The sequence below is a fragment of the Lissotriton helveticus genome, chromosome 8, assembly GCF_964261635.1.
Source record: "Lissotriton helveticus chromosome 8, aLisHel1.1, whole genome shotgun sequence".
NCBI classification, from domain to species: domain Eukaryota; kingdom Metazoa; phylum Chordata; class Amphibia; order Caudata; family Salamandridae; genus Lissotriton; species Lissotriton helveticus.
The window spans coordinates 848,825,848-848,843,000 of record NC_136069.1 but is presented as its reverse complement, the minus strand read 5'-3'; positions in this window follow the sequence as shown (position 1 = coordinate 848,843,000).

Here is a 17,153-nt window from a genome sequence, read left to right as displayed (position 1 = left end):
TTATAAACGAAATAAGTGGAAGTAAGAAATTTCTATTTATTTTTATTTCAACATTTGCTACATTGTACTGTGTTGGGTGTTTAAAAAAAAAAAAAAAAACATATGGCTTAGTACATTTAAATATCCATATTCCATATCTACAAAACTCTTTTAAGCTCATTCAATTTAATTTGTGTTTTACCATCTTTGTCACCTATAAAATGCAATTTGATCCACCTACAAAATTTTTACAAGTGAAAGGTGATCCACCCATGCCATGGACAAGGTGGAAAGAAGAGTTTGTGAATTATATGAGAGCTATTGATGGTGAGAGGATGGGTTCAGAAAGAAAAAAGAGTATGTTGCTTCATTGTCTTGGTTCTGAAGGACAAGAACTTTTTAGATCTTTACCTCAAATTACCTCTACCAATGAGGCGGGTGGAGACAATTTAAATCCTTATACTGAGGCCCTTGCAAGACTTGAAAAAAGATTTAAACCTAACCTAAGCATTGCTCTTAAACGTTTTAAATTCTATACCAGAAAGCAGAAGGAAGATGAATCTTTTGAGGACTTTTTGACTTCACTAAGGTCTTTGAGTTTACACTGCAACTTTGGCACTATTACAGATGAAATGATACGGGATCAAATCATTGTTCACACTAAGTGCAAAAAAACTCAGGATAAGCTTTGGGTCATGGGTGATCCCAAGCTAGCTGAAACCATTGCTATAGCTAAGGCGCAAGAACAATCTGATGTGTGGATGAACACAGTAAAAAACAATACGGAAAAGAAACACATAGATGAAGAGGTGTGTGTAGTAAAACACAAACAAGGAACTAAACAAGAATCTTCTTTCAATAAGACTAAACAATTTTCTTCTCAAAAGAAAAATTAATTTTTCAACCAAAATTTTCAAGGAATGTGTTTTAGATGTGGTAATAAGTTTCACATTGCTTCTTTTCCAGGTTGTCCGGTGTTAAAAAGGGAATGTAATAATTGCAAAAGAATTGGACATTTCAGCAATATGTGCAGGGATAGACGTACTCAAGCACAAAATAAGGGAGCTGTATCTATTATTTCTGAAGAAACTGTAAGCAGTTGTAGGAGCATTGATTCTAGTGGTGAATCTAGCAATGAATCCGGTTTTGTAGTGTCAATTGTTAATGTTCAATCAAATTTTCAGCGTAATTCACCAAAATGCAATTTTTCTATTTGTGAAATTGATGTATATCTGATGGTTGATTCAGGTTCTCCATGGACCATAATTACTCAGGAGTATTTCGAGAGCACCTTTGGTCATTCAAATAAGTTAGGCAATATTTATGAATCTGATGTGTCAGCTGTTAATTTTTCTGGTACAAAGATTGAAATGGTGGGGTTTTACAAGGTTTAAATTCAGTTTAAGAACAGGAAAGCTGATATTCAGCTATACATTTCAATTAAAGGGATTAATGTGTTGGGATGGTTTGACCAATGGAAGTTAGGCATTTTATTAAACCCCAGGGCAAAAGAACCGGTATATCTGTGTGACGACAGCCTGATGAATACCGTTTCTGTAATTGAACTATGCAATAAACCCATGGTAAGTGATAAAGGATGTGAACTGATCAAACATTTTGATACAGTTTTCTGTGAAAAATTGGGGAAACTCAAAAACTTTTCACACAGCATTATTTAAAAAAAGAATCATACACCTGTCATTCAAAAACTTAGAGGAGTTCCCATCAATATAAGAGACGAATTAAAGACCATGTTGGATGATTTATTGAGGGAGGGAATTATAGAACCTATAGAATCATCAGAGTGGGTTTCTCCCATAGTTTTAGTAAGAAAACCGGATCAGAAATTAAGGCTGTGTGTTGACCTAAGAGCGCTAAACTCCAACATAGTTATTGATTGTCACCCATTGCCAAATATAAATGAGTTAGTGTCAATTTTTGATGGTGCAAACATTTTCTCTACATTAGACTTAAGATATGCCTACCACCAAATCGAATTAACGAAAGAGTCTAGAAAACTTACGGCTTTTATAACACCTCAGGGCCTTTTTCAATATATATGTATGCCTTTCGGACTAGCGTCTGCTGCATCTGTGTTTCAAAGGGTAATGTTTCATATATTCAGAGATGTAGATAAATATGTAAAATGTTTTCAAGACGATATTTTGGTGTTTTCAAAAAATATTAGCGAGCATGAACTTCATTTACAAGAAGTATGTAAGAGACTACAGTTTAATGGTCTAACTGTGAAAGCACATAAATGCAAACTGTTCCAAAAGTCAGTAGAGTATTTGGGACATACCTTATCAGGTAAAGGCGTATTTCCAAAAAGATCTAATGTGGAGGCTATCACAAATGCACCGATTCCAGAAAATAAGGATCAGTTATTATCTTTTGCTGGTATGTGCGAATACTACAGCAAGTTTGTAAAAAACTTTGCTAATAAGATGGAACCTTTGAGAAGATTATTGAGACAGGGAGTTGAATTTTGTTGGTCGGATGTACAACAACAAGCATTCGATGAAGTCAAAGGAGACATTGTCAAAGCTCCAAATTTAAAACCATTTAGGATTAACAAAGAGTGTATCATCACAGTTGATGCCAGCCTATATGGTTTAGGTGGAGTACTATCTCAAAGGGAAGGCAATGAGGAATGGAATGTAGCATTTGCGTCGAGAACATTGAATGAGTGTGAGCGTAAATATTCTGTGATAGAAAAAGAGTTATTAGCATGTGTTTGGGCCATTGAGCATTTTAGACTTTATGTTTGGGGATCTAAGTTTACGCTGAGGACAGATCACAAACCTTTGGTCAATATTTTATCTATGGGAGGAGGGTGGAATTCCACAGCCAGAATCACGAGACTAACCTCCAGGTTGCAAGAATATAGTTTTGTCACGATATATGTACCTGGAAAAAAGAATTTTAAGGCAGATTGTTTGTCACGTTTACCATGCAAGGTAGAAGTAGTCAATATGGTTAAGGAGTGTGATTTTGTGTTAGCCATTCAGGATGTATTACAAGGGAAATTCAAGAGTATTTCTGAATCTGATTGGCAGGAGTGTGTTAAAAAGGATTAGAGGTGGGCGGATTTGTTGAATTACATTCAGAAAGGTTGGCCTGACAAAAAATTTATCAGATCAGAATTGATTCCTTTTCACAATGTTGTGGATGAGTTGAAATTTGATTGTGGTTTCATTTTTGAGTCTGGCAAATGTATACCACCAGAAGGCATGCAGGACATAATTTTACAAATTGCGCATGATACTCATCCTGGTATTTCGTCCATGAAACGGTTGGTTCGATCTGTGTTTTGGTGGCCAGGAATCGACAGATTTGTTGATAGAACTGTAAGGGAATGTCAAGAATGCGTATGTAAGGAAAGAATGTTAAAAGTGTACACTCCACCACTTAAAATAGTTAAATGGCCTTCTGTACCATGGCAGAAAATTGCTTTCGACATATCCGGACCTTTTAACATTTTACCTGAGTCTTCACGCTATGCGTTAGTGTTAGTGGATTATCATTCCAAGTTCCTAGGGCTTCCACTGAAAATGTCATTAGTTTTTTTAAAGAAGTGTTTACTAGCGAGGGATGTCCTGCTGTTTTGGTCTCTGACAATGGGGTTCAGTTGACGTCCACTGAAATGGCTAATTTTCTTAAGAGTTGCAACATTATTCACAGGTTTACTTCATTATATGAACCGCATGAGAACGGCCAGGTTGAAAGGTTTAATCGTGTTTTAAAGAATTTTGTGGTGGAATCAGTCAAGTCTGGAACATATTGGGTAAGTTCTTTGAGAGAGAGGTTATGGACTTATCGCATTACACCTCACACTGTCACTGAAGTAAGTCCTTTCAAGTTGTTCAAGGGTCGTGATCCAGCATCTAGAATGCTACCCTGGTGGTTGAAGGAGAAATGCAATCAGTTGTTGGTAGATAAGGTTAACATAGAGGATGTTGCCAGACGTGTGGAGAGTGATGAAGCAAAGCTTCGCATATTTTGCGACTTGCTGTACTCATGAACCTCGTTTATGAATAACAAGGTAATAAGTGTACGTCTTACTAACGTTTATATTAAGTTTGAATAAGGATTAAGAAGCTTGCGTATGTGTATTCCTAATGACCTTAATCAGTGTCCGTAAAATGGCCGCCGCTTGTATTTAGTTACTGCGCATGCGTCAGTCACACTCACGTGTCATGACGCGGCTGCAGAAGTGGAGGGAAATTTATGCGCATGCGTAATACATAGCTTTGCCAATCATGTGGTACTGCTCGTGCCACTGCTCTTGTGACTGTATCCATGTAGCTAACATTTAGACTGCATAAGTATATTTTTATAATGATAAGTTGAAAGTACAACCCTGTAATGTGATTTCATAACGTTATGTTTGTGTATTAATTTGTTCTCGCTTACTTTTCATGTACCGCGGGGAATGGGGGTCCGAACTGATTGGGAGCCATATTGACGGTCTCTTCTGCGCATGACCAGGGAGCACTGAAAGGTGGCAACTTTGGACAGTGGAACTCAGCCAGCTGGCAGCCACAGTCAAGATGCGCCTGGGAAAGCCACCTCTGCGCTACGAGAACGGAGAATGTTGCTCCTCATGTGTTACATTGTTAATTTGTCACTCGTATTCCTGCACGGTTTCTCATGGGAACCCCAATCTTGCTAGGCGGTACCCAAATATGTAAAGAAGGCATACAAATCGTGTATTCTGATTGGTGTGTTACCCAAATCCTACCTTAGGACCAATCCAAATTGAGGGATTCTGACACTTTGCAACATTTGGGGGGTGGTACACTGACCCAAAGAGTATAACTACCCTGGGTTCACCTAGGGAATTTGTCCGACTTGTCTGGTTTAGCTGACCTGTCACTGACCCATCGTACTCAATAGGTGACTGAAGATACAGAGAGCTGCGGAGCACTCTGTCCGAAATTTGACCATAGACTAAGGTTTTACTGAACCTTAAAGTGCTGGCGAAGCACTTTGCTGGGAGTTCGCTGACCCAATCGGGGTCTTGATCGATAGCTGCAGAGAGGGTGGAGCGCAGGCGTTGCTTCCAAACTGCGGGTGCGGTCCTGTCCTGAGCGGTCCTGTCCTGAGGGTTTGCTGTCCTGTCCTGAGGTCCTGTCCTGATTTCCTATTCCGAGGGTATCCTGTCCTGTCCTGGGTGTCCATTCTGCACCTGCTGTCCTTTGAGGGGTATCCTTCCTTGAGGGTTTCCTGTCCTAACTGACCCGTGGCCAGGGTTTGGTTTCCACACCAGTCTAGGTAAATACTGCTCTAAGTTCTTTAAACTTGCACCTTTCTATATTTCTGACTTTGCTTAAATAAAGAGACATCTTGCATATGTTGATTTTCCATGCTTTTGCCGCAAACTATTGAAACGTAAAGTCATTTGCATATTTTTCTTGATATGTTCCCATGTTACCCTACCTTTTAGAAATCATATTTTGCATTGCATTTTGTCATTTTCTGATTTGGTCTAGAACGACATTACTTAAGTTTTCTAAAGATTTCTTGCCTTGAATGCATAGCATATTCTCTTATAACTCAGTATTGCATTTAAATGATTACTCTGTCTTTATTTCTCTATAGTTATATAATTTACACTATCTTGGTTATCGATTGCCTTATTCTTGTATTTCTTATGCACGAAGAAAACGAACTTTAGATAAACATTTTTAAACTTCCAGTGGTCCGTGGTCATTTACAACAATATTGAATGTCATTTGAAATTGCATTTTGCTGCCTTTCCTTTTACAGCTAGGCCCCTGATCCATTGAAGTCATAGGTACCCGTGTCGGGTGGATGGTAAGTCGGGTACACTGAGTAATAATAGTAGGGAACACACACAATTGGTAGCAGCCCGTGAAGTCGCCCTGTCAATGAGTAGTGTGAATTGAAAGTATATGGGCCCTGAAGCCGGAAACGGCGGAATCATTGGCTGGGTGACCTCGCGCGCTCTATCAGTTTTCTGGTAGATCAGAGGATGGTTAGGGACTAGCTAAAGGTTAGGTAGAACTAGTTAGACTAGTTAAGTCGGAAGCTGCTAGTATATTAATGCTGCTAGAAGAGCGGCTGTTCTAAGAGAGCTGATCATTCTCTTGTGGATACGCTGCTTTGAAATTCATGAATTGTTTTTTCATTATTATTCTTGTTCTGATATTATTGTATGTACTAATCCATGCATTTGTAAACCGTCTCGTTTTGTGTTGTCCGAACTCCCCGGGGAATTGAAAGGGCAAGTGGTGAATAGAATCCATTGTCCTGAGGTCACAGGCTTAAGGAAAGTTAGGTGCAGGTTAGGATAACCGGGAAGCACTAACTAGGGTTTTTCTGAATACATGTGTGAATAAATGTCAGTAACGAGGTTCATTGGCAAAATTCCCATAGTGGCGTAACCTAGTAAGGGTCACATCGGAAGAGTAGCAGGTTCCTCGGAGCTTGTGTGAAAGCAGAGGGGTCCGCTGAGAAACCTTAAACTCGGATATATCCCGGAAAGAAGTGGATGAGTTTAGGGGAATAACAGGTTCACCGATGCTAGAGTGAAGGGTAGGCGGAAGAGATCTACCCGCAGCGCGTGAAGAGTAAATGGAAGTAGTTTACTTGCAGTAAAAGAAATCTTTCTGTCTAGACACTTGAGCACTGTGGCGAATGTGTATTTGTTGTAAAATAACCAAGCACTGAGCACTTTAGAAAGAAAGAAAGTTTCCGTTACCTTGTGAAGGGAGGGAGTCAGCCGCGAAGCGTCTCTGACGTCACTCCGTGCCGCGCTGGGATTGGTAGAAACAGCGGGCGGGTAGCGGGGCTGGAATTGTAAAGGAGGGGTGAAGCGCCGAGGAGTGAGAACTGTCTCACGAAGGGGCCGCGCACCCATTGGTCGAAACTATTTGAACGCGTGCACCCCATTGGTTGCACGGAATTGCAAGGCACATTCTGATTGGAGGTAACTTTGTAAACAGAATTAAGCGTAGGAATCGTATGTGGCACTCGTATTGTCCAGAGACTAGACCCGATCCAAGAAACCAAGGGTTCGAAAGGGATCAGTGGAAAGCTAATAGATACGATATCATGTACGGAGCTAAGAGAAAGATGTCCCTTGTAAGTAGGGTAAAGAATTATTTCAAAACGGACAAACCGATTAAGTCTAGGGAGGGCGTTACTATCCCGCCACCGAATACTCCTGCCTCATTCATGATGTTTGACCGAGGGTACAACACCTGTGTGTGGTTGGAGAATTGGGTAAAGTACACAAAAGATGACGGAGTATTGGCTTTTCCGTTAGACGGTACTTTTAATGGCAGAATTTTATTTAATTTGAGAACCCGAATGAATGAATTGCATCCCAGACCGAGACTAACGCAGTATGAGGCATTAGAGGAATGGGAGATTGAGGCTTTTGAAAGAGAGAAACCACGAATGGACAAAGGTCTGACTAAGTGGTACCCCAGGCTGAAACAAGAGAGCAGGGATAAAAGGATGAAACAGTGGAGACAGAGTATGATTGTTGAGGGTCTGTTTCCCATGATGCCAGCAGGTAACCCTTCTGGGGGAGAGAAAAGGACAGAAAAGAGTACGCATTGGGGAGCCCTTGGGGAGTCAGACGATGAATTGTTAGATGACATCTTTACGAGAAGCCCGCCCCCGTATAATGAGGGAGCCCGATCTTCCAGTACAGGAGACAATCCCCAACGTCCATCTATTAAGGAGGAGGACAGATCCCTATGTAGGGGGGGAGGTGGCCAGGTATTGCCCTATTTTGAGAAGCCCGAACCCCCAGAAGTGAGGACTATATATCCTAGAATGCCCGTGAGCCCGGAAGAAAAATATTCCCGTGAAAAGCTCTTTTACCCCAGACCAATTTATGAGAACGAAGAAAAGCCAGTAGGTTCAGGAGTACCCTTTTTGCAGCCTCCATATGGGAAAGAGCGCAGGTCATTTGGGACAGGAACTTTGTTCCCGAAACCAAATTATGGGGGGGGACCAAGTGAAACGCATCCTACTGCCCCGAGTTTTACGCCTCAACTGACCCCACAGATGATACCCGACCGAACTTTAGGAAGGGTATTAGATGAAAGAGAGCAAGAGGCCATAGCTAGACAAAGGTCAGAAATAATTCAGAAGATCTCCCAGTTAAATACCAGTCCTGAAGCTTTGACTATTCCGGTAACAATCGGACCTGTGGTTCCATTGTACGGGAATAGTCAAGGAGGTCCGAACCCTCCAGTTATGAACCCGATAATGGCCCCGCCGAGGCAAGAGCCCTTACTGATAGACGATCAGTCCAGTGAGTGTGAGTCTGATGTTGTGTTCTTGGACCTGCCAAACAAACAAGCAGGGAAGGGAGTGCAGAAGAGGCATAATCCTTTCGATACGAAAGAAATTAAATTAGAGTCAGCAACGGGTACCAGGAGTGTCTCTTTGGTAACGCCGGAAGAAATTGAAAATTGGAGTCGTGAGTTAGAAAAACAGGCTCCGCAAACGAAACCTTTAGACCTCTACAAACTGAGAGTAGAAATAGAAGAATTAATGGCAGGAAATGTGGGATTGGACAGATTAAATACCTATTCCGAAGAAGAGTTGCTGTTTATGTGTAAAAGTCTTACTCGGAGTACTAGGGTGCTCCACGAAAAACTGACCGACACTGCAGCTAGTATGGGGATAGATATATCTAGATCAAAGCCCTTGCAGAAACCATACCGAGCTGAGTTCTCCGACAAGGATTTAGAGAACTTGAATGTGACAGGGAGGAAGTTGCAGATTAAAGAGTTGCTTGCAGTTTTGCAAAAATGGGGAGACGTGGAAAGGTGGAAAACGAGGTGGGCACATAAGAAAGAGGAGGCCCGATCGAGACAAGCTACCCCTGAGTTCCATCTGAGAGAAGTAGACAAGCCCGAAACATTATGCCCCATGCGTGAAGTACCAGGTGGGAGGTATGTGCACGTTCCATGGTCCAGACAGGATATTGTGTCCTTTACTAACGATTTCCCGAAACTGCGCGAGAAACCGGTCGAATGGTACCGGCAAGTGGAAAGGTTCGTAAAGGTACAGAAATGCCTGTGGAAAGACCTGGATGGGTTTTTCGACATTGTGGTTCCGGTCGATCTATGGACCGAGTGTAAAATAGCCATAGCCTGGCCTAGTGAGGAGTACACAAGAGATAAAGAAACAGGGGAGCCTTCGAAGGAAGTTATGAGAAAATATGAGCAGGTAATTCAGCACTTGAAAGAAAAGGTGCCAGCAAAAAAACTGATTGGACCAGGATAGATAGAACAACGCAGGAAAGGGATGAGACAGTGCACTCCTATTACGAAAGGCTGTTGCAGGTGTTCAAAACCTACAGTGGTATAGATAACATCGAGATGAAGGATATGACGCACTTTATTTACAGGTTTGTAAACGGTTTAAGACCTGAAATTTGTCAGTGGATAAAAGATAACAAAATCTGTTGGCACTCCAAAAAGGTAGACGAGGTCCTGCGGTACGCAAAGTACTGCGAGGACGAAATGGCAGAAAAGAAAAAAGCTCTGAAGGAGAAAGTGATGTGGGCTCAGGTGAAGCTCGCAGAACAGCAGGAAAAGCAGTTGAGTAACATGGTCAAAAATGCTAAGAACGAAGGTCCTGGGGGAGGGGGAGGAGGCAAGCCCCGGCCCAAAATGAGCAGGGAAGAGGCTATGAAGAAATTTCCCTGCCATCAGTGCGGCGAAATTGGACACTGGCGTAACGAGTGTCCATATTTGCCCGAAGATAACCCCAAAACTCCTGATTTAACTCCACAGACGCAGAAAGAGAGACCAAGAAAGACTCAACCACAGGTAAAAACAGTTCAGGTGCCCCGAGCACCAAAGCAAGTATACAGGGGAAAACAGGCAGAGGGAGATGAGATGGAAGTCTGGGAAAGCAATGAGAACAGAAATGCAGCAACTTCGCAGTATCTTTTAAATGATACCTTCCTTTGTGATGACCAGTACTGACGGGGCCTGAGAGGGGAGGACGAGGAGTGCGTACTTGGCGCCTCCTTGCCGGTAGACCAGTCCGGACCATACATTGAAGGAAAGGTTGACGGAAATGATGTCACCTTCCTGTTGGACACTGGCGCTACCCGTTCTACTGTGAGAACAGTGGACGTTCCAAACCTACCCCTCTCGGGAGAAGCCATCCAAGTAGTGGGTGTATCTAATCAATTGATTAGTACTCCTGTTACCAAGCCCATGGAGATCTCAATTGGAAACTTTAAGGAAATGCATAGATTTGTCGTTTGCGACACCAGTCCAGTGAACTTGCTGGGACGTGATTTGCTGTGCAAAATGAACTGTACCATCTTTTGCACACCAAAGGGTGTTGAAATTCAGACCCCAGATGAAGACGGCATTTATAAATTAATGTTAGTCCGCCCTGACTCAGAAAGTAAACGAATGACCATGCAGGACTTACCCAAAGAACTCCAAGAAGCAGTGAAGCCAGAGGTGTGGGACTTTACTGGGAAAGATGTGGGGTTAATGAAAAATGTGGACCCCATACAGATAGCAATCAAGGACAATGCAGTATACCCCAATACTAAGCCCTACAGAATGAATGCAGAAGTGAAAGCTGGTGTTGCTGTGGAAATACAGAAATTGCTGGAAGGAAACATCATACAGGAGGTAATGATTAGCCCATGTAACTCTCCGATTATGGGCATCAAGAAGCCTAGTGGCAAGTACAGAGTAGTACAGGATCTACGAAAAGTCAACAAAATAGTAGTTCCCTGTTGCCCTATTGTCCCGAACCCAGCAGTGATTCTGTATCAGATTCCCTGGGATGCTGAGTGGTTCACTGTGATAGACTTGTGTCATGCATTCTTTTCCATTCCCTTGCATCCGGATAGCAAATTTCTTTTCTCATTTGCCTTCGAAGGTCACGTGTATTGCTGGAACCGGGTCCCTCAAGGGTATACAGAGAGCCCCTCTATCTTTAATCAGATCTTGAAAAAATGTTTGGAAACTTTGGTCTTACCTGGGAACTCTGTCCTAGTACAATACATAGACGACCTCTTGGTGGCGTCTAAAAGTCATAAGGACTGTGTAATTGACACCATTGCCCTACTGAATCATTTGTGTGAGAAGGGACATAAAGTGGCCCCTGAAAAATTACAGTTCTGTGCAAAATCGGTAAAATATCTGGGACACCAGATAGAGAAAGGTGTCAGGAAAGTGACATCTGAAAGAGTGAGAATAATTCAAAAGATGCAGTTGGCCCGTACTCAGAAAGAGATCAGAATGTTCCTGGGTGTGATAGGATACTGCAGGCAGTGGATTCTGGGATTTGCGGTCCTAGCTAGGCCCTTGATAAAAATGACCAAAAGAGGAACACCAGAGATTGTAGAATGGGATGATGAAAGCTTAACAGCCTTCACCAAACTGCGAGATTGTCTGTGTACAGCCCCTGCATTGGGAATGCCAGACTATTCCAAAGAATTTGCCCTATTCTGTGACACTCGCGATAATTGCGCGTTGTCTGTCCTAACTCAAGAACATGGCACAACCAGAAGGCCTGTGGCATATTTCTCTGCCACCCTGGATCCGGTGGCTGCTGGATTACCAGGTTGTCTGAAAGCAGTAGCTGCTACCTGTGCCAGTTTAGAACAGAGTGAGTCAATTGTCATGGGACATCCGGTAACAGTGTATGTTCCACATGGAGTGGTAATTTTATTGACCAGAACAAAAACTCAGTATCTCACCCCTAGTCGGCTGACTAAATATGAGAGGATTCTTGTGGGTGCCGCAAATGTAAACATTGTTAGGTGCAGTATTCTGAACCCAGCCACCCTACTCCCCGACCCAAAGGATATGGAGGGGGGGTGGATGATGAACATGATTGTATTGATCTAACAGAATTCAATACCAAGCCACGCCCAGACATAAAAGAAGCGCCGTTGCCTGTGCATGATAAAGAATTATTTGTAGATGGTTCATGTCTAAGGCATGAACAAGGAGGCCTGAGTGCTGCCTATGCGGTAGTCTCCTTAGAGAAAATTGAAGAAGCAGGTTACCTGTATCACATAAAGTCTGCACAAGTAGCCGAATTGATTGCTATGATAAAAGCTTGCCAAATTGGGAAGAACTTACGCATAACAGTGTATACTGACAGTCAGTACTGTTATGGGGTCGTGCATGACTTTGGCCAATTGTGGCTACAGAGGGAGTTCCTGACTTCATCAGGTACCCCTATTCGAAATGGAAAAGTGGTTCAAGACCTTTTAGAGGCAATCCAGTTACCAAAGGAACTGGCAGTGGTAAAATGTGCTGCTCATAAGAAGAGCATGGACAAAGTATCACTGGGAAACGATTATGCTGATCGAGTGGCCCAATGGTGCGCCAGAGATCGGTATATCGTAAATCCGAAACGAGGGGGGCCAGGAACCAGCTGCCAACTTCAAGTGTTTGAAGAGGTGCCGACATGGGATGAAGTGAAAGAGTGGCAGCAGGCGGCACCTTGGCAAGAAAGAGAGAAGTGGAAGGACGATGGGTGTCGACCAAGGCATGTGGATGGTGTCATCTTAGGTCCAACTGGTATGCCTGTGTTACCTAGACACTTACTTAGCACAATGGCGAGGTTGATACATGAAGGGTCACACATTGGTAGGGATGCCATGATTCTAGTGTTCCAACAGACTTGGTACAGTAAAAAGTTCAGGAAAGTAGCAGAATCCCTCTGCCAGAGGTGCCTGTCATGTCAAAAGATGAACCCAGGGAAGAAAACTTTGGTGGAACTGGGAAAAATTGGGAGATCCGGGGGTCCCTTTGTAAGAATACAGGTTGATTTCATCACCATGCCCCGTTGTGAAGGGAAGCGATATGTCCTTGTCATGGTCTGTTTATTTTCCAAGTGGGTGGAAGCTTTCCCTACTCCCCAAAATGACGCAAAGACAGTAGCTAAGTGTTTACTAAAAGAACTGATACCTAGGTTCGGGGTGCCAGTCACTATTGAATCAGATCAAGGCTCACATTTTCAGAATGCAGTGATCGGCGAACTCTGTAAGGCCTTTGGAATTGCCCAAAAGCTTCACTGTGCCTACCGTCCAGAGGCTTCTGGAGTAGTGGAACAAATAAATGGAACTATCAAAAACAGACTAGCGAAACTGTGTGATGCATCTAAATTGACCTGGGTAAAGGCCCTGCCCTTGGTCCTGATGGGACTGAGAAGTGTTCCTGATCGCAAAACAGGCCTAAGTCCCCATGAAATCATTATGGGAAGAGTGATGAGACAAGCATGGGTGCCAGGAAGCAAACTGTTGAGTATTACTGATGATTTGGTGCTTGAATACTGCAAGAGATTGGGTGACCAAGTGCGTTCTATCTCTCGCCAGATCGGAGAAGACGCCATCCTCAATCCAACGACTCCTCTCCACAAATTGGTCCCAGGGGACTGGGTGAAGATGAAGAAGCATACTCGGAAGAACTGCCTGGAGCCAAGGTGGGGAGAAAAACGTCAGGTGATCCTGGTAACTACCACATTAGTGAAGTGTGCAGGAGTTCCACGCTGGGTACACGCCAGTCACACCCAGAAGGTACCACCAGACGAGGTGCCTGAAGCAGAAGGACGTCCTACAGAAGACTCTGCAGGAGCCAGACCGGAAGTAGCTGACGACGTACAGCCCAGTACCAGTCGAGCTGCAGAATCAGCAGACGTTGGCCCAAGAATAGTTGATGACGAACTACCAAGAGTCCAGCCTGCTGAAAAGGTCCCAGAAGCTGAGCCAGAGGTAGCTGAAGACGAGCTGCCCAGCATATGGCCAGAAGAGTGGATTCCATTGATTGACCTCACTGAAGACCCTATTCGAACAAGTGAGAGACTTTGGGAAGGTAGAGAGTGGACTAGTCAGGAAAAGCAAGGCACAGGCGAAGAACCTCAGAATCTTGAGATTCACATCAAAACTGAGGAAGGAGAAGGTCAGACAGGGACAGAGCACGTGATTGATACAGAACAAGTGAATAAGACTGAACAAGTGCCCGATACTGAACAAGTGCAGGATACAGAGCAAGTGTTTGATACTCCTCCACTGACTCCTGATATCGAAAAGGGACAGACTAAATATAGAGTAATAGTTCGAGCAGAAGAAAGTCCAGAGATCGAAGTGCTTGAACAGGATCAGATAGAATTAGAAGAACGTGTTCAGGAGCAAGAAACAGAGACATTTGAAAAACAAAAACAAGATTCACCTGAACAAGGCCAGATTAGTAACCAGGCAGAAGAAACAGATACGAGACCTGGAATTAGTCAGATAGAAGAAGAAGAAGCTGAAACAGAATTTCCAACAGTAAATGAGAACAAAAGGGCAAGGGAAGGAAACGAAGTCCAGGTACCAACCAAAAGACTTAAGAAAAGAAAACATCTTGAGCCCAGGTTCGTAAAGAAATTGAGACTGAGGATAAAGACAGTGGAAGAAAAACGTGCAGAAGAAAGGAGAAGTGCACGCATAGCTAAACAACAAGAGGATACTTCCAACAGAAGGAGTGATCGAATAAAAAGACAGAACAAAAAGTACAAGTCACCTGAATGGACACTTGTGTTGGAAGAACTAGAAGATCTTGATATAACTGACGTAAGCGACGGAGAGCCCGTCCCTGAGTACTCTGACGAGGAAGAAGACGAGCCACCGTGAATTTGCACAAAGTAAGATACTCGTGTAAAGTCACAAAAGAGGGGTCGAGAAACTTCTTCTGAGCCAAAATGTCTGATTCAAACGTGAGTGGTAGACCTAGTTGCAGTCGTTTCAAGACATGCTGCAAGGTATGTGTCTGTAGTATAGTTGTCCTGATATTACTTTGGATAGGACTAACAATTTTCATTCCCTTTGCTGTGAGTAAAGATACTAATATTGTCCCTACTGAAATTGTAAATACTGACAGTGTGGAGCTGACAACACAGAGTGTAGCAAGACATGAGAGAGCACTGAGACAAACAAAACAAGACTTAGAAGCATCAGATGAGGGAGGACTACATTATCATGGAGTTAAGAACAAGACACACTTAAATGTTTTCGCAAACTTGTTAATACACTATGTAGAGACTATGGAAATTGAAGATTGCTATGTCTGCATGAAGCTACCTACTTCTGTAGCTGAAGGCGTGACATACCATCACTTGCCGCTGACATATGGAATCTCCTGTAGCATTTTAGCTAGTTTATTTTACAAAAGAGGACCGTTACAGTACTATTACTCTAACAATGATGTGATCTTTTCTGAACTTCCTATACGTGGGAACTTGATTCTTGTACATACCAAAAGTGACACAATAAGATATATGGGAGACTACTTTCTGACTATAGGTAACATTGACATAGCTGATGCACACAGAGATAACTTGACTTGTTCTTTGCGTGAGCAGGAAAAGATGTTCCTGAACATGGCAGAGAAAAGGAGAATTAAAATTCAAAAGAAGGCTAATGACGAAAGTCAGAAAAAGCCAAGATGGGCAGAGAACATGGAAGGCACCTCATCTGGTGGGGCGGGTCCTGCTCTGTTGCTGGATTTTGAAAAGAAAGGCAAGCTATGTCTTCACCGTGAGAAGACTAGCTATTATAATAACATTTTCATTGGTTCCAGTGAATGCGAACATAATTACAAGGTAATTGGAGGTTGGGGTTTCAAAAATGGGTCAGAGCCTGTGTTTCCTGGAATTTATTATATTTGTGGGGACAAGGCTTATTTCAAATTGCCGGATCACTGGTATGGAAGCTGCTATTTTGGCATTGTCTTCCCGAAAATATACCATGTGAATGGAAATGCTGGAAGCAGTGAAAATACTAATGGCTTAGTGCGTAGTAAAAGAGAAAGTATAGGTGAAATTATGGGTAGTATTTTCAGTGCACTGATACCTGGAGTGGGAGTGGTTCTGAACACTCACAGAATTTGTAAATTGTCTACTATAGTGGATGTATTGTCTACTGAGACAGCTCATGGATTTCTACAGGTCAATACTGAAATGGTTGCGATCAGATCAATGGTTTTGCAGAATCGACTTGCTCTTGATACATTATTGGCGAAAGAGGGCGGAGTCTGCTGGATGTTGAAGGCGCAACATTGTTGCACTTATATTCCGGATAAAAGTGTACAGATCAAAAGATATGTGAAAAACATTACTAATTTGGCAAAGGAACTCAAACCACTCGAGGTTGATAGTGCCTGGAAGCGACTGGTAGATGGTCTCTCAAATGTAGGTCATTGGTTTGCTAGCTTAGGTAAAGGCTTATTGTTTAAGGTACTGATGCCAATTGGAATTATAGGTCTCATCCTATTTTTTATATTTGTCTGTTGTAAATGCCGTAAGCGCACCAAAAAGCACGAGGTAAATGCAAGAGGGGTGAAACGAAGTGTGGATGAGATTGAATTAGAGGAAGTGAATGATCAGATATACAAAAAGGTGAAGACTTCTCACCCTACCAAAACTGAAAGAGAAAAGATGGAACGCTTGCTGGAAGAGATAGAATTGTGTAAAGTGTGAAAGAAAGTTGGCATCTGGTTCCATTATATTTTGTGATGATAGTAAATATCATCAAAGAGGGGATTGATGAAGCAAAGCTTCGCATATTTTGCGACTTGCTGTACTCATGAACCTCGTTTATGTATAACAAGGTAATAAGTGTACGTCTTACTAACGTTTATATTAAGTTTGAATAAGGATTAAGAAGCTTGCGTATGTGTATTCCTAATGACCTTAATCAGTGTCCGTAAAATGGCCGCCGCTTGTATTTAGTTACTGCGCATGCGTCAGTCACACTCACGTGTCATGACGCGGCTGCAGAAGTGGAGGGAAATTTATGCGCATGCGTAATACATAGCTTTGCCAATCATGTGGTACTGCTCGTGCCACTGCTCTTGTGACTGTATCCATGTAGCTAACATTTAGACTGCATAAGTATATTTTTATAATGATAAGTTGAAAGTACAACCCTGTAATGTGATTTCATAACATTATGTTTGTGTATTAATTTGTTCTCGCTTACTTTTCATGTACCGCGGGGAATGGGGGTCCGAACTGATTGGGAGCCATATTGACGGTCTCTTCTGCGCATGACCAGGGAGCACTGAAAGGTGGCAACTTTGGACAGTGGAACTCAGCCAGCTGGCAGCCACAGTCAAGATGCGCCTGGGAAAGCCACCTCTGCGCTACGAGAACGG